This window comes from Rattus norvegicus, chromosome 19 (genome assembly GCF_036323735.1).
Source record: "Rattus norvegicus strain BN/NHsdMcwi chromosome 19, GRCr8, whole genome shotgun sequence".
NCBI lineage: Eukaryota > Metazoa > Chordata > Mammalia > Rodentia > Muridae > Rattus > Rattus norvegicus.
In genome coordinates, this window is record NC_086037.1 from 52788285 (window position 1) to 52806693 (window position 18409).

The following is an 18409-nucleotide window of genomic DNA, read 5'->3' on the forward strand; positions in this document are numbered from 1 at the left end:
TTTCCTGGAATCGGCTGGCGCTCCTCAGTGCTGTGTGTCGCTGTCCTCCAAGGCAGGTTCCTTGGAGGGATGGTAGCATCTCACCAGAGCTAATAAAGTCAATTAGGGTAATGGTATACAGTAGGCCACTAGAAAATCAGACGGCTCTGCCTCGGCCCTTCTGTGTTTTCAGCTCATACCAATCTTGCTTTTCATAAAGAATATACAGAGAGGGCTTTTATTATTAGTGTGTAGATATATATTAAATTGCAGTCTCTCTCCCCCTCTCTCCTCAACCCCCCACTTCTCTCATTTCTTTTTAGTTAGAGAGAGAGAGAGAGAGAGAGAGAGAGAGAGAGAGAGAGAGAGAGAACTCGGTAAAAATCTGCGGACATGTTCACACATTTTCATTACCAGAAAAGTACTGCTGAAGACTGATCAAAGCTGGGAAAATCACGGCAGCAGCTGAAGCCCCCATCTCCAGCCTGTCTGTTATTATTACCCAGGTATTACCACAAATGTGATTCAGCAAATAAAGCCCCTGGCTGCCCGGCTCCCTCTGCAATCAGCAAGCCAAGTGGGTCTGCCATGGGGTTTCCTGAAGGGACTCCTAATTGTCTTGCGTGCATTTGCCTCACAATCTGAATATTCCCAGCATCCAGGAGACTCGTGGAAAATGTACAGATGTCTCCAAGTATACATGGAGTCCCTATATATTTTTGCCTTTGTCAGTCACCGTGTGGGAGAGAGATGTTTTAAAGCACAGAGCCCAGGTTCTTCTTTGTGAGGCTTTAGCTATGACCCTCCTCCTCTCTTCCCGCCCCCAGTAGCCCTGGACTTCAAGATGCCTCCTTGACTGGAGCTTAACATGGAGTTGTCTTTTTTATTTTTTTATTTTTTTAAACCCAGTCACAACACAGAGAGAGGAGGAGGAAGAGAGAGAGAGAGAGAGAGAGAGAGAGAGAGAGAGAGAGAGAGAGAGCATGAAGGATGGGTTTCAAATATTGTAAAGGAGCTACAGGGAACCCCCTTTGAGAGCTACAGAAAGCAGGCTAGCTGAGGTAAGGTAGATGTGAAAGTCTTTCTTTTCTTTTTTCTTTTCTTCCCTCTCTCTGTCTCTTGCTGTTGTGTCTCCCTCTCTGCCTTCTCCCTCCCTCTTCCTGAACCCCCCCTCCCTTTTCCCTATGCATTCGTGTGTTCTTTCAGTAGCTTGTCTCTCTTTGGATCTGGGAGGGTGGCTGGTGTGCGGGGCGGGGGGGGGGGGCGCACCTAACTTCTTCCCCGCTTAAGCAGTCAGAGCGTGGAACTCATGTGAATATGCAAATAGGACTCCTGGCCGCGTTGCCGACACGTGTACGTGTTGTATCTCCCCCCCCACCTCCCTGGCTCAGCGTCTGATCTTCAACAGATTGCTGTTGTTTTCTCTGATCGCGAGCACAGCGTGCTGGAAAGAGAGATGGGGGTGGGTTGGGGGGGGGAGGTGGAGATTGGAGGGAGTGTGTTGTGGGGCTGGGAGGGAGGAAATCATGACAAGATTGCTGTGACTTTTCTATATTAATGTGTGGCTTTTTTTCCCTAGCTCATTTGCATGTCAAAGTGGCGGAGGTGTGAGGGCACAGATTAGTATGGAGATGGCATAATGATGTAATGAATTAAATGTGATCACTTCTCCCAAGCTGGGGGGAGGTTGGGGGGGGAGGACAGCGAGGTGGGGAGGGGGAAGCTGGTGTCAGACAGCCAGGGTGAGCCAGCAAGAGGGGAGAACTGTTTCTGATCTGCACCGCGGTTGATTGATGTCTCCAGCTCTCGGAATGCATCTTTTTATTGTGATGATGATGATGGTGGTGGTGCTGATTGAGATGATTACACTTATCGTTAGTGTGAAATTTGAATTTTAAGTGGTCAGTGCCAGAGCCAACCCCCCTCCCCACCCCCGTGCACGTGATTATTTGGTCCATCAGTGTAAACCCTTCACTGTCAAAATCTAACACCGCTCTGGCATCCGCTTTTATTTAAAAAGGACGGTGCAACCTCCAGGAAAGAGAAGATGACTAATTTGTGATATTACACAGAAGGCTGGAGTACAAGGCCTTTTCATGTGGTGGCTTCAGTTCTGGTTTTGAGTGTGCAAAAAAAAAAAAGAAAGAAAGAAAGAAAAAGAAAAAGAGAAAAAGAAAAAGAAAAAAGAAAAAGAAAAAAGAAAAAAGGAGGGGAAAGGAGATTTAAAATATTTTTATTATGAGAAGAGACAGAGAGAGGGAGAGAGAGAAAGAGAGGAGAGGAGAGGAGAGGGGAGAGAGAGAGAGAGAGAGAGAGAGAGAGAGAGAGAGAGAGAGAGAGAGAGAGAGAGAGAGAGAATCTTTCACTATATCGGTAGGGGGGCAAAGGTTTTCACCAGTGACAATAAAGAAAATGCAATTTCATCTCTGGCATTCAGCGTTATCTCCCTTTAATAACAAAACCAAACGAGGCTGATTGCGAACAAAGCAAATCGCCAGTGTGAGAAGAAAATCGGGACATTTCCCCTCCTCCTTTAGCCTGGTTTATATGCAACACCTGAAAATGTGCATACAGCAGCTGCAAAGAGGGGAAAGGGGAGAGGCTTCTACTCGCCCTTTAAAAGCGTGTGTATAATTAAAAAGAAAATTAAAACAAAAGAATATAAACACAAACTCCAAAGCTTTTTTGGAGTTGGAGGTTTTTTTTTTTGTTTTTTTTTTTTTTTTTTTTTTTTTTTTTTTTTTTTTTGGTCAGTGTCATCCCGTGAGCCAGTAAGTTTTCTTTGACTCCTTCTGGTGTCCTGCTCCTTGGGTTTCCTAAGGTATAGAAAACCAGAATAGCAACTTGGAACTAATTGTCCTCGATGGTATGAAGGAGCACTTAGGAATTCACAGACGTCACTAACATTAATTTATTGAAAAAGAAAATCCAAAGCAACTCCATTAGTTTTTCTCCCCCTCCCTTGTTATTGTTAAGGGCTTTAAATGGATTTCCTAATTGGATAATTTTATTCACAAAGAATAATACACAGATGGAAAACAAGCCCGGACTCTGGGATGGGGGCGGAGCTGGCAGGCAGAAGGAAGGAGAACCGTCCGCGCGCGCAGCAGGGTCAAGTTCATGGAGCCCTTCTCAGAAGTTATGCTAAGAGGGGCAGAGGGTGCCGGGAACAACATGGATGTGAGAGCCACCTGACCCCCGGGCCCGCGGGAGGCAGATGGGTGTCTTAAACATGTTCAGACAACACAGCGGATGATGCGTTTGCCTCCTTTCTGTCATGTTTAAAGTAAAGCCCGCCATTACTGGTCCTTGTTGATCAGAGCTACTTGTAGTTCATCCCAACCTCGGGTTTCTTAAGAGGCAGGCATCCTGCTTTCCCTTCTCTCGGGTGCTGCGATCAGATCTGTGTTTCCTGTCCCTCAAGTCTGTCTTTTTGTTGGTGAGCTGGCTTCTGACATCTCTCTTCTCTTACCTGGTTATGTTTACTATAAACCAGATCCCAGTGGATGCCACATACAGACACAAGCATATCGGGTCCCATTCTTACACCCATCCGCTGCTAAGTACATGCAGCGTGAGGGCAAAGTTCTGGAGTCCTGGTCCTCCGGCTTCCACACCCGTATCCTTTCGCTTCTTTCATTCCCTAGGTAGCCCGTGGCCTCCACAGCATCCTGCTTTCTCCCTGCCTTAGTCTTCTATGCCAATAAAGAAGAAAGGCAGCCATGAGGATTGTTACTATTGATCTGCCCAAGGGGATCATTAGGCGTCCGTATCAATCTACAAATCAGTAGGCCTGTGTTACTAGCTTGGGCAGTCATTGCCAATTTGTTCCTATTAGATGGCCGAGCCTGGAGGTACGTGATGAGCAGGTCGGTCTTTATCTCAGTGCTGGGTTTACTGGCTTGCTGCCAGACGCCAGAGTTCACTTGAGTTTTATTTTGGGGAGTGGAGGTAGTAGAGATTGTGTGAGAAACGAGGCGTGGGGGGTGTCTGTGGATTTTCTTTCTCAGCCTGAAAGCTGCACGCACTTAGACTACCAAGGTGGACCCCACCCTGTTTTCTGCGAGCCGTCACTAGTGGGAAGTGCCCCCCCATATCTTTCCAAGAAAGCTGCCCATAGAAACCTTTAGCAGAAGTGTCTTGTTTTGTTACCCCGTTCATGGTCCCCATTCCCCCTCCTCTTCTCCCTCCACTTCCTTTGCTACCCGCAGTGTATTTACTGTTGGGCAGGTGACATTTTTCCCTGATATTTTCTCTGTAGTTCAATTAGATAAGGTAAAAGTTAAAGCTACGGGTAATTTTGTTTGGGTGAATCATATTTACCTTGTCTCTTTGAACTAAAATCTAGAAGGCAATGCGTTCCGGCTGCATTCTTTATTACTGCTGTGTTTTTGTTTTTTTTTTTTTAAATCTGTAAAGATCATCTTTGTCTCTGGTCTTAGGCTCGGAAAAGAGGAAAAGAGCAACGGCTAGAGCAGAAGCCCCATTCTGTTTCCCGCAAGTAGAACGTGAAAAATAAAAATTACGTTTCCGCGGAGGAAGGGGAGGAAAGGGATAATGAATAAATAAGTACAATTTATGCCGTTACCACTGCCAGCGCGACATTTCCTCTTCATTATTTTGTGAAAACCTCAATTTTAAACCTGGTTTTACTCATTCCTGACGTGAGCATTATTCAGTATAAATATCTGTCCATTACCAGGCCTCGATGAAGCTCCAAGTGACATTTTCTGCTTTATAGCTTGCAACTGGGGCTTCGGGGGTGGGTGGGAGAGGCAGGGTGGGGTGGAGGGAGGCAGGGAAGGTGGGCTGTGCAGAGATGGAGGGGAGGGACCATCCACTTCCTGGGAGCTGTTTTTAATCCCGCAGTGGTGTTTGTTCCTTGTGAAAATAATCTCTTTTTCCACCTGGGGCTCAGGGGTGCTGGGTCACACATCCCAGCCTAAATTAAACACTTAAAAAAAAAGTGTGTGTATCTGCTCCTGGGTTGGCTTATTGCTCAAGAAGCAATAAAGTCCTGTATTTTCTTTTAAAAAAAAACAATGTTTCAAATTTTGATTGTTGTAAATGAGACAAAACTGTTTATCAATAAAGGCCAATTTCTGAGAGCCCTGGGCCTGGTTTTTAGGTATTCAGTGTATTTCAGCTCACTCTATCAAAACAGGGACGTCTTGTCTGATACTTTAGAAGATCTTGAGCTTAGCATCAGCTAGCATTGGCATTTCCTCGCTGCTTGTATAATTTTGTTACTGTTTTTCTCTTCTCCCTGCCCCTCCTCTTTTTGAATCCTCCTCGCCCTCCTCCAATGTATCCCCCCCCACATCACCCCTCCTTAAGCCGCACACTCCTCTGCGGAGACCCCGCTCTCTGTTGTTATCGTTGAGTAGTTCACAGACCTTCCCAGAAGTAAGCACATCTGTGTGGAGTTGATGATTTTTGGAAGTGAAATCATCCTAATTTATCACAAACCAGACATCCAGCCCACTTTCGTCTTTGCAGAGCATGCACAGAAATCAGTTTGGAGTGGACTCAGATGAATGTTGTGAGAAATTATCTCGCAAATATTTATAAGCAGTTCCTTTTGGAACGGAGTCTCTTTTAGGACGGCCTCCATGCCAAGGAGAAACAGAGTCAGGTTTGAGGAAGCTTCTGCCCAAGTGCTGCTTGTTTTCTCAGGAGAACTGGGAATTCAAATTGGTTTTGCCAGTGATATGCTGTCAAAGCCAGATGGATCTTCGAATAAACTGCTTATTTAATAATTCCGAGATCCTCTTCCCCTCCCTTCCCACCCTGTCTGAATCAATGAGAACTTTACAGTGTACGAACCCAACAGTCCAGGTGCCCACTCTGAGCTCGCTCTACTGAAGGATACAACTTAAACCTTTTTGCATGTCTTTGTAGCAGCAAAGGGGAACCCATCATTTTCTCATCACACAAGGTCTTCTTACTTAGGGATGCTGGTAATATGTTGCAACTTCGTAGGAACTTTCCTTCAGGGAGGGGCTGGCTCCCCACCTAGGACATTTATAGTTGGTGATTGGCCTAGCTAGTGGGGACATTGCTTTCCTGTCTTTCATTGCGACAGAAAACATTTGATTTCTTAAGGTCCTGTGTCTCTTTACAAATGTAGTTTTCTAGTTTCTTTTGGTTTATTTAGTGTGGCTTCATGGGTAGGTTTCGTTGTTCCTCCATGGAAGAGGTAATAATTCTCAGCATGCTGTCTGTCATAAGTCTCCTCTCTCTGTTTCTCTCTCTCCCCCTCCATCTCCCCCCCCACCCCCACTCTCTCTCACACACACACACCTGAAACCTTGTCTAGATTAATGGTCAGTGTCTCACACACATGCACATTTGTGTTGTGATAGTGGAGAGACGCTGAGAATTACTGACAAGATCCAGAATAATTCCTAATGCTGTTGAAGGCTTCATTTTCTCCTCGGCATGATGGATGAGGCTGGAGATGCTTTCTGAGATCATTACGGGTATCGTTCTGTTAAGTGTTATTAAAGTCTGTCTGTCTTAGGCAGCATAAACAATATCCTCTGCCTTCTCTTCTCCCCTGGTTTTCAGAATCGTAACCACATATGCTCCCCCCTTCTACCCCCCTTTCTCCTTCCTGAGATTATCTGACTATTAATTCCTGCCATAAAATTATTGAGAATTATGTTTTTCTTTCCACTTAAAATTGGATAGTATTAACCCATAAAAGGTCCTGGCTTATTTTTAAACCAGTAAATATTTTAGAAATTCATTTTATTAAAAGAACCAGATGTGGAGAGTAGCAGACTTTGGAGTGCGGGGCTAGGTATTTAACTTCAAAGGGATGTAATAGTCTTTTATTTTCTGGGGTCTCCATTATTTTCTGTATCATTGATACATTACCTGGGAGTTGATGGTGCAAGCCACGGATGAGGTTGGATGTGATGAAAACCGCATTGGAATCATCTCTAAAAGGCAGATGGATTTGGAGGGGGCCACGCAAGATCATGGAAATGAAATGAAAAACCCTTAGAATCATGGGGTCAGGGAAAGTTGGCATTTTTTAAAGATTGTGCCTTAGGAGGGTGGATTCCTCTCAGGCCTGGGAGCAGTTGGGGGGAAAGGGGGTCTGAAGTCAGAGCAGCATGAGAACCGTGTAGAACACAGCAGCCGAGGAGAAATGACAGATGGCTCACGTTCAAACTGAGGCAATTTCACTGGAACAAAAGAATTAACTTTGAAGGTTCGGAACTTTCTCCAAGTCACAGATTGTTCTGAACCCTGTGATAACACACCAGGGCATCTGCTTTAGAGGCTGCTGTCATCCTTCTGCAGCCCCCCCCTCCCCTTTGTTATTGTTATTATGGGTTCTGAACAGTTTGCTGGAGTCTCTTCAGGCCCCTGGAAGGCTCACCCAAAGGAAACGAAACCCAAATGAGCAGAGCCTCACACTCTGTCTAAAAAAGTGATTTCCTCTCATGTGGGGGATTCGCTGTGATCTAAAGAGGCGCAGTTTTAGACTTTTAATAGAGTCGCCTAAGTTTGATGCGCAGCTGGGGCAAGCCCAGCCATCCACAGCACGGCTAGTTCCTGAACATTTAATTTTATATTTGAATAATTCTCCAGTTCAGACTATAATCATGAATGTCATATAAAAAGTTTTTTTAAAAGGAAATTACATTATTTCACAGATGTGCAAATACTTCTGAGAAAAAAATTACATTGATCAGTTTTTAATAGCCCCCTGTCTCACCCTTCAGTCAAAGGGAAAAATAAGCCCCCCCATCTTTGTCTTCAGAAAGGTGCGAGATTGCAAACATCTGAAGGAATCGAAAGGGGCTTGGCCAGTCCACCCCAAACTCTTTCCAGGTTTTCAATCCTTTCAGCAGCAGCCTTCAGTTTGCAGAAAAGAGGGAGGGTCTGAGGAATAGAAAAAGAGACAGGAGATGTCTCTGTTTGTTATTAAAATTTAAAGCACACAGCAGTGCTGCAAGTGGCTAATTTTGAGTCTATGCACTTGAGGTGCTTGAGCAAAGAGAGGGGAAGATCTTAGGCAACCTGCTCAAGGTGGCAACTTGGAGCTGGTGAAGGCGGGTGCCACCGGGCACTGCGGTTGGGGGGGATTTAGTTGTGACAGAGGACAGTAAGTGAGAGGTCACAGTCGTTCACTTTATAGGGTCTGAAACAATGGCACATGGGTATTTCATTTAAATGTCCTGACATTCATTTGGGGGAGACCCGATTATTCTTTGTTTTGGAACGGGAGCCTGTTTATTCTCCTTCAGATAAAAGCACTTTGGAATTTCTGTATTTTTTCCCCCCAACATGAAACATTTCTGCTAGGGGCAGACAACTGAAGGCAGAGACTGTGGTGGCCGTTTCAGGGCTAGTCAGTCACCTGTGGTTGGAAACATCCCACGGTCACTCAGGGCTGAATGACCTGGGTTCCTGGGTCTGAAACAAGGCACGTGAATCAAAAGTCTGGGCCGAAAGCTTTCCCCATTTTTTTTCTGTTATCAGGTCTGACCAAGTGATACAGCATGGCTTCTGCTCTCATATAATATTTGGATATTTGATATATTATCATAAAGATACCATGGAGGTGAAAAAAACCACATTAGCGTTTGGCTCATGGATTATGATTTGTTTAAGCCATGCTGCAGTTGTTCAGGTCTTCTTTGCTGAACCAACTTAAATTTTATTTTTATCTGGTCCCAAACAATGAGATGATATTTAAAAAAAATAATAAACTAAAGGGTTGTATTCACACCAGTATGTATGGAATCACAAGCACCCCTTTGTCTTGCCAAAATCATGCACGTCAGATGAAAAAAAAAAGCTATTCTGAAAATGCCAGGTTTATTTCTGTGTGCAGGCAGCACCAAGCTCTTATCACGGCGTACGGAAAGTCGTCGGCACAAAACGTGTAACGAAAGCTGTAACTCTGAGTGCGGTTCATGTATTGGAACGGCTGTGACAGCACGATACAGTTAAACACTTGTTCAATTATAAGAAAAAGAAAGTCAGAAGGGGACTTGATTTAGATAAGAATTTTAAAGGGTCCTTGAAATCTCTGAGGAAACCTCACTTCCAGTTTCCAGGCACAAACTGGAGCCTTCCCTTGGATTCTCTGTCCTCTCCTCTTTTCTTACCCTTGTCCAGTCCACTCAGAGGGACCTTGGATGTAAGGGTCCCCTCATGTGAGCGACTTTCCTTCTAACCGTTATTGACTAAAAAAAAAAAAAAACAAAAAAAAAAAAAAAAACGAAGGAGCCGGGTTACAGTTATTTGCAAATTTTTCAAGTGTTTGCTCTTTTATACCCTCTTGGGAAATGGCGAAGTCCTCTCGTAGTGGGCTACCCTTCTCCCCTACACTTCTTTCTCCGTTTGCTCCCAGATGATGCCGACACTTCTGGCAGATAGTTTGTGAACATACAAAACGGCTCTCACTGATACTGGTACCCAGTGTTTAGTTCAGGGAGTCTTTACCCACATCATTGCTTTTTGTTCTCATTGTACGAATGCTCTATTGGTGGGGTGTGTGTGTGTGTGTGTGTGTGTGTGTGTGTGTGTGTGTGTGTGTGTGATTGTCTGCACTTGGTATATGCTTGTTTGAAATACACATAGATATATACGTGCATATACATATATGTGGCTTCTGTGCTATGTTTTTGTTTTTGTTTTTTTATTTTTGGACACATACATTCATTCTTGGAGACTTTGGCTACATAAGGAACATATGCCCTTATGCATAAAATTCCTTTTATTTGGTTGACTTTATTTTCCAAGCCAAGTGGTCTGTGTGCTTTGCTACACAGGTAGGGCTCATTTGTTAATGCTGACACCTTAATAGTGTTTGTAGTATGGTCTCAGAAGATCGACACTGCGGTATCATTTTGAAATTGTCCTCGTCGGAGGCAAAAAAAAAAAAAAAAAAAAAAAAAGAGCCACCAACCCAAACCCAAACAAATCCCCAAGCTGCAAAACCTCAGCCTTTAAGCAAACAAAAATCCATGCAGTACTCTTTAATCTGGAAGGCTGTGCAGCTTGCTTAACCTTAACTAAAAATAATAATCTTGGGCATTAGAGTGCGAGAAAGCCAAATCTTCAGTGTTTATGACTAAGACGCCCTGGTAGACTGGAGGGGAACAGTCTCCACTCGCCCCTCTCAACTTCATAATCTCCACTGGCCTTACGTATTTAAATCTCTGAAAATGAACGGAGGAAAGAAAGTCCTGAACTTTTCTAAGGAGTTTGCTGGGTCTTCAGGTATCCGGGAAACTAATCTGTGGATTCACCTTGGGCGGCAAAGGGAGTGGGAGAGATGGAGAGAGAGCTATCTCCCCGACACCCCCTTCTATTGAGGTTGGCGTTGGCCACTCAAAACTGGATCCTGGAATTTCCAGACCCTGTCTCTATCTTCTAAGTCATGTCTGTACCTGGAATAAAATGTTGCCGTTGAACTTATTGACATAATGGTCCCCATGAGGACCTCATAGCCATCAAAGTGAAATTTCACAATAAATCCAGAGGCCACCTGGAGAACTGCCATTAAAGAGCCTTTTAGAGGAGGAGGGGGAAACTTTAAAAGCTTAATTCTTCTTAAACACAAGTTTACTGATTGTGTCTCCCTTGCACTTTCCAAGAGTTAAGTCTTTACTTTTAGCTTTGTCAAATCATCCTTTCAAGTTGTTTTTTTTTTTTTTTTTTTTTTTTGGAGAGCCAAAATGCAGCATTCTGTATAGATGACATCACTGTCCCCTTCCAGGCACAATGAAAGCCAAGAGTTACCCAGCAATCAACCGAAGTAGGGATTTCTGTGTGTCTCAGGGAATAAAAGCCTTAAAATGTGAGGTGGGTCTTACCCTCCTACTCTACAATACCAGGGGTGTTATTGATCAGTGTGGGGGGATCTCCCCCCCCCAAGCTAATTAGTCTTTGTGGAGTCGGATAACTAATGCTGCTTTACTCTTAGCACTTAGACCACATGTTTCATCCTCAAAATGCTTTGAAAACATTAACTAATTAATCATTAGCTAATTTAGCAACTGACAATGAAAGTTGAGACACCGAAGGAGGCTGGATTCCACCGGCGTTTTACACACACACACACACACACACACACACACACACACACCCTCCCATGAAGCCAAAGATGGATTACTCTGTCTGGAGAGGGGGTGGGGTACGGGGAAGGTTGTCAGGTGTGGGCAATTTACAGGGTGCTGCCCAGGTGATCCCTGTAAGGAACAGAAAGAAAAACTTGAAGGGACACAGTCTTAAAAGGTAATGGCCAGAGGGTTTTTTTTTTCTTTTCTGTATTTTTTTAAAAGACAGTGAAAAAAAGAGAATAAATATAAATTTAAAAGGCCAACTTAAGGGAATCAACCTTAGCAAATGTCTAGAGTGTGTGACGATACTGAAATTTAAAAGTGTGGTTAATAATGTTCAAAAGTGGGGCAAGGAAGCAATGGGTGTTTTATTTCGATTCGAAAGGCTTGGGGCGATAGGGTTGTAACAAGGTAGACTCTGGGTGTGTGTGCTGTGTGTCCATCATGCCTGTGAGAATGATCTCCTTCAGAAAGTGTCGTGGGTCCATGTACACTGCTTTAGAGACCTCATTTAAGAAACTCAATATAGCATCTTAGAGACTTCCCGATGTGTCCCCACCAATGGAACTTTTTCCAAGGGCTTGTCTTCCCTGCACTGCAGCCCCATCCACTGCGTGAATGAAATGTGAAAATAGTTGGGGAGTTTCTCTGAGCTAGCAGCGACCGCACAGGCTGAGTTTTCTTTAAAAATACGGAGACAGTTCATCTATAGAGTCACTGTGAATGAGGGCGTATGTGTGGTCCAGTTCTTTCAAAGAAAGAAACATTCCACAAAGCCACCGGCCTTATAGAAGGTGGCACCAGGGACTGCTTTTTAAAAAAAATTTTTTTAAAGAGTGAATATATTTTGCATCTATTCAGTTTATTCTAATTCCCACACATCCTTCTCCTGCAACAGGGAAAAGCGAGATTTTAGAATATTGAAAAAAAAAGTCAGACGTACAATGTATCTTCTCAGCCTCCTTGACATGCTACACAGAAATGTCGCTAAACAGCCACCGAACCCAGCAGCTCAGCTATCCGGTGCGAACCCCACAGAAGGATTACAACCCCGTGGAAAACTTCCCAAGCCAACTTGGAGGTTTCCTGGTACATATGGCTAGGCATGTGACAGGCCACTCTAGATGTGGGTAGCATTCGGTGGGAGAAAGCAAAAACAGATAACTTACAGCTCACCCGGAAATCTACCTGCTTCAAACATTTCAGATTAATACGGATCCACAGTCTTCTGTGCCTGATCGTGACATCTCTAAGTTTCAGTAGCTCTCCTCATGTGGCTTGTTTTATTTTTATTTTATTTTTGTGCTAGGGCTGTAGGAAATTGCTCTTCCACTGATCCACAACCCCACTCTCTAGCTTTCTTGAATCATGGCCTTCCCATGGTTCCACTTCTTTTTCTTACAGCCTGACACTGTATTTAAAATTGTAAACAAAACTGTTAATGGCATCCCCAACTTAGGAAATTAAAATTTTTGTTATTGCTCATTATATATTATATATACCAGAGTTTTTCTATTTTAGGGGGAAAAGAGGGTTCATATTTAAACATTACTTATTTTTTCACTTTATACATTTATTACAATTACAATTTATACATTTATTATAATTACAATTATAATTAAAAACAAAAACAAAACAAAACAAAATAGTTGCGACTTCCTTCCATCTCTTTCCTCCTCTCTACCCTGCTCCCCGAGCCTTCAGATCTTGTCATGAATACACATTTGCCCCTGCTTTGAGGACATGTCTAACAGCTCCCACCCGTGACATGGCCTTCCCCTTTTCCTCCATCATGAGAACTTTCTGGGGAGGTCTTTAGGAAGGCCAGGATCTCCAATTAGCCCCACAGTTAAAAGAATTTACATGATGCAGGCTTCTGGACTTGAATTTACACTGACTCTACCCTAGCCTGTCTTATTTTAAAAAAGCGACATTGCAAGCATTGCTGTGAATCAAAGTCAGCTAGAACATGGTGCAGGACATAGTTCCTCTAAACGGTATTCTAAAGTAGTGTTCCCAACAGGGACGGGGGTGACTCTGCCATTTCTGCCTCTCTCCAGCCAATGTCCAATGTCTGGAGAGTTTAGCTGGTCATCATACCATGTGTATGGTGTGGTAGTGACATCTTTTGAGTGGAGAGCAAGGGTTCTGTTTGTCATTCTCTGCTACGTAGGCTGACTCTCTATAATAAAGAATTCCTGGCCCTAACAGTAAGCTGTTTATTCTTGCTGCTTCTTACGTTTGCACCTGCAATTGGAAAATGTTGCAGAGACGTTTGGGTGTACACTGAGTTTATTTTATTTTTACCCCATGTGGTTGTGAAAAATCTAGCTTCCTTTTGTTGGAGGTGTAGCTGGACCGTCCAGCCTCTTAGCCATTCTTCCCCTCAGCATAGATGGCTTTGTTTGTAGAGTCGGGGATGGTGGTCTTCAGACATCTGCCTGCTTCATGGTGCTCATGAAAATCGGGTCCTAAGGAGGATGGGATGAAAGGGAAGTGTGTCCCTGAGCAGAAGATGTGCAGGTAGAAACGGGAGAGCAGCTCCCAGCACTTGGGCAGGTGTCTGTGCTTCATGAGGCATGATGGAAGCTGCATCCCACACAGCTGAAGACCACTGAGACTGGATGGTAACGAGGCCAAGGCTCTCTGTCTTGGCTCTTTTTATTTTTAAATCCCAGCTCCACCATGACGGTCAGCTTCCCTATTATGATTTTACAGAGGAGGAAAAAAAAATCCAAAGAATCCCAAACTTCTGCAGAGTGGGCTGTGGCACAAACAGCTCGTGAAATTCACAAGCCAGAGTCTGTAGAAATGGACCCTAAGGTCACTCGTTCCCCGGTGGCTTTATTTTCTGGGTGTCGTTTGTTCTGGGGGAGTAATCGAAGGGAACTGAAGACAGCAGAACTTGGTTGAAAATTAAAAAAAAAAAAAGACAAACAAAACGCAGGGAGGAGGCTTGTCGCAGAGAAAGAACATAGCGCTTTGTAATGGGGACCTATGTTTCAAATGATATGCACATACCTATATGCATGCTACATGCATAGATCTCCTACCCTTTACAACAGCCAAGGTGCAGGACTGCACATCTCTTCAGTCTGTCTGTGAGCTTTTTAAACCAGCTTTGCTCTTGACGATGAGGCTGGGCTTTTCTTTCCCAGTAGATGGCATTGTAGTCTGTTCAGTGAAGAGCTCCCTTAGCCAATAGTACTGCACGCATATATATATATATATTTTTTTTTCCTTCCCCCACCCGAGTGTCTTCCTCACTAACACCTCCACCTCGCCCTTGCATTAAATACTAGCTTGAGGTTATAAATAAGAATCTTGTTTTTGCTGGTTACCTGTAACTCTCAAAAGATTTGATTTAGGGAGGGGGGGGAAGGTGGCAATAGATAATTTAATGTCGCTATAGCAAATGAAAAAAAATGTATGGGCTAGATCTGGGAGTGTGGGACACGGATAAAATATGCAAGCAAGGAAAACTTTCAGACGACGCTGTTTCAAAATGAGAGCTTCCTTCGGTCTTCTGAAGTCCACCCTTTTGGCTTTAGCCCGTTATCATCAAAGTAGTCTAGGGTGGGTGTGAAGGGACACCTTGATAAAGCTTTATTCTGGAGCAAAGATTGTTTGTGTGGCATTCATTTTAGGCTGACCCCCCAACACATTGGACATCTTTGTAAACTGATTAGTTTAAAAATCTGACAGAAAAAAAAATCCTCCTAGAGTCTGCGTATATATTATATATATATATATATATATATATATCAAATATTGAATAATGTTTTTAGCTAATTGTAAAAGTCATCTTCATGATAGTCTTCCTTCTTTTAGACCAGGGAACCTAGAAATAACAGCAGTAGTTGTTCGAGCCAGCAACCGTCCTTGTTGCCTGGTGTTGTGGAAAGATGCCTATGGGGGCTTTCCTCTTCCTGCCATGTTATCGTTTTGCGTTCCCGTTGTAGGGAGCTAAGAAGAACAATCAGTATGTGAAACTCGATTTTAACAAAAGAGAGAAACGACACGGAATAAACACACTTCAAAAAAACCTCACAATAAGACTTTCTGTAAATACGCTCTAAAAATGAAAGAAGTTGGATTCTGTGAACTGGAAACATGACAGAGTTACATTTCTTTCCTTTTGCCTTGATGAACTTGGGCAAGGAAAACACCAGGCTTATGTGGTCGTGTGTTTAATTGAATCTATAGTGCCATAACGTTTTTCTTACAAAAATATTTTTCTAAAACTGTACATTTCTCCCCCCAGGCCCCACCCTGAATCCTCTTTGCACTAAATATACACTATATTTCTCCGATAGTCATCTGCTAATAGTATTTGACTTCCATTTCTCAATATCGTTTCTTTCCATTATTTTTAATCACAAGATTACTAGCTATGTATTTAGTTTTTATTTAAGCTAAATGGTGTCTTTGGCTGTTAGCTGAAAAAAGATAATGTCCCAATATCAGGATTAAGTTTTCATCTCTATCAACTGGCTTAAAAATACCCAACTTGATTCCTTTTGAATTAACCGAGTCTTATTTTATTTTATTTTTTTTCCAGCATCACCGATCACCATAGTAACCACTAGCTGTCAGTTCAGCTTCTGACATTTTTCTCATTTGGTAAGATTTCAGAATTGCCATCCTCCCTGCCAACATGTCATGAACAAGAAAAAAAAATGCATGAAAAATCTAATGGGTGTCTGGTCTGATTGTCCTCATTCGAGGCAGGAAAGACAAAAACTGATGAATTGTGAAATGTATTCAGAGGGATTCAAGGAAGCAAGTGCGGGGACCCCTTCCCCCCACCTCGTTTCTTTTTGTTATGCTTGATGCTCCGTACATGCTTACTCTGACACTCGGGTTTGTAGAAATTTAAGATTAACAATTTTTACACCCGCCCAGCTGATCTCTCTCCCATACCTATTTTTTTTCTTTTGAAAGTCATCATTAAAAATAAAGTTGCCAAGGCTTATATTTAGCTTGATTTCTCATATCGTAGTTAGCTTTATATATAATATATAATATATGAATATGAATATAAATATATACAAAGTTCAAATTAAGCTTCCAATATTTAAGCTGCTGTGCCTGCAAATAAGTGACAGTTTGGGAGCCAGATGTGGACTGCTAAAGCCATGTGTGTGTGTGTGTGTGTGTGTGCATGGGTGACTGAGAAAAAACACCGGGCCCATTTGAGAAAGGAAAGAAAGCTAAATCTAGGCCTTTGCTTTACGTGGTAAAGGATAGCAAGGGAAAGCGATATTTCTTCATTCTTCCCAGTATTCCAATCTGACATGTGAATGGGGAAGAAAGGTCCTGGATTTCTATCCCACCTTTGTGAACCGAGTAGGGACTGAAAGGAACCATTTCTTTACTTCCGCATCTCCTTCCTTTCATAGCCAGGGCTGTTACAGAAAAAAAAAAAAAAAAAAAAAAAAAAAAAAAAAAAAAAAAAAAAAAAAGGGACGTGACCCTGCTATTTCCCTGATGTAGACATGCAGATTAATGAATACCTGTTCTGGGTGGGACATAAACGTGGAGCCTGTGTGTGGATCATATACCCAAGACTGAGGGGGCGCATTTACTATGTATGTGCCTCAGTGCAGGTAAATACATTAGTGACATTAGCCTGTGCTTGTATGCAAGCAGCGTTCCGGCAGGTAATAGGTCCTTGGGTGATGTAAGTGTACATGGGTTTGATAAAACTTCTGTGTTTCTCTGGAGGTTCCCCTCAGAGGTAGATCAATCTTACGGATATTTTTTTCATGGCTGCCTACAAATTCAGGCTCAGTGGCAGGAAGTCATTCTAGAAATGAAAGCCGATTCGATTTGAGAAGCTGCTATAGAACCTAGTGCCTTTAACAACGGACAACTCCTGGATCACGCAGGCAGATGCTGATGTCTGTTTCCCAGTCCCGAGGTTTCCTGGCTTTAGCTCCCCCCACCCCCAAACAACAATATTCAGACCATGGAAGGTTTAAAGCGTGTTGCTGAATTTATTGCAGCTTTTATTTTGTTTTTATTTTGCTTTTTTTAAAATCACCGGTATCATTTAAACATGACCAAGAAAGCATGGAAAGACCCAGTGAAAAATATCTCAATGAAAGACTCGAGTCTCTTGTTCTGAAAAGCAAAATCACACATATATTTTTGATGTGGTTTGTATAAATATTAAAACTCCGGTGTCCAGCATAGACAGATTGATAACATGGTTTTGTTGTTGTTGATTAATGGTGTACTAGAAATAGATACGTGTAAGTGCATACACATATATGCAGCTATCAGATGCATAGAAAATAGGCAGTTTGTCTCATGATGTTATTATTTGATTCCTTTTAAATTTAAACTCTTTGGAGAAACCAAATGAATAATTTCCAAGTGTTCGCTGCAATTATTATGCACAAATATAACCCTTGAGAAATAACCAAAAATTGATACTGAAACTCAGGGTATATTTCAAATATGTATTTGGAGGTGGAAAAATAAAAGTTTTTTTTTTGTAACACTGGCAAATAAATTTACCTCATAAAAGAAAAAGGCCAGAAAAATATAAATCTTTTAATAAAAAAATAATACTATTTTTATATGCCAGGGTTTGTAATGAATGGTGTAAACAGAATATACTTTAATGCTTTTACGCTTTAGAAGATTTATAACAATAATCAGCGAAACCTTGTAAGTGTGTTTGCCCCTTACGTGCCTTGAAGCCATTGGATCTTGCTGTTAATTGTATAAATTCCATACACTATGGGAAATCACAGCGTATCATTTATATTCAGCATGTGTCATGTGTATAAATATTAAAATATATTAGCTCAAAATGGCTGATTATTCCTCAAACGTTTTGTGATAAATTTTATCTTTTTATGGGTTGGGTGTGTGTGTGTGGGTGGGGGGAGTAAATATTTCATGTTACTTGAAAATATTCTTTAAGCAACCTAGATTTATTATGAACACTTTAAATATTTATAACTGCCTTAAAATATTTGGGGACTTAGCTCACTTGATAGGCATATACGCGGGGACAGGGCATAGCTGTGTTTGCGTGCATGTGGCATCTCCAGGCAGTTCTCTGGTATAATCTAGGTGTCGTCACGGATTGCTGTGCCCTCACCTGTGTGAGACAGGCATTCGTGGGTTTGTTCAGTTACACACAAGCAAGCAGTGTTTTGGCTCAAGATAGGACTCTTATATTATTTCTACACGCAGGGATGTTTTGAAAACTCCGCCAGTATAGCCCTCATCATTAAAACAAAAAAACAAAACAAAACACAAAAACCCCTTGGAATCTATCCTAGACAGTCCAGCGAGCACGGGTGTGAATTTCTGCATGTGAA

General features: G+C 42.5%; 1 protein-coding gene across 1 annotated transcript in view; it reads left to right on the top strand.

Moving 5' to 3' along the window:
* Positions 1–861: 861 nt before the first annotated feature.
* Zfhx3 (zinc finger homeobox 3) overlaps positions 862–18409 on the top strand; it is a 1006519-nt gene continuing 988971 nt past the window's right edge. The window contains exon 1 of the mRNA XM_063278047.1: positions 862–1040. The gene's annotated coding sequence lies outside the window, so the exon portion shown is untranslated. The remainder of the gene's footprint in view (positions 1041–18409) is intronic.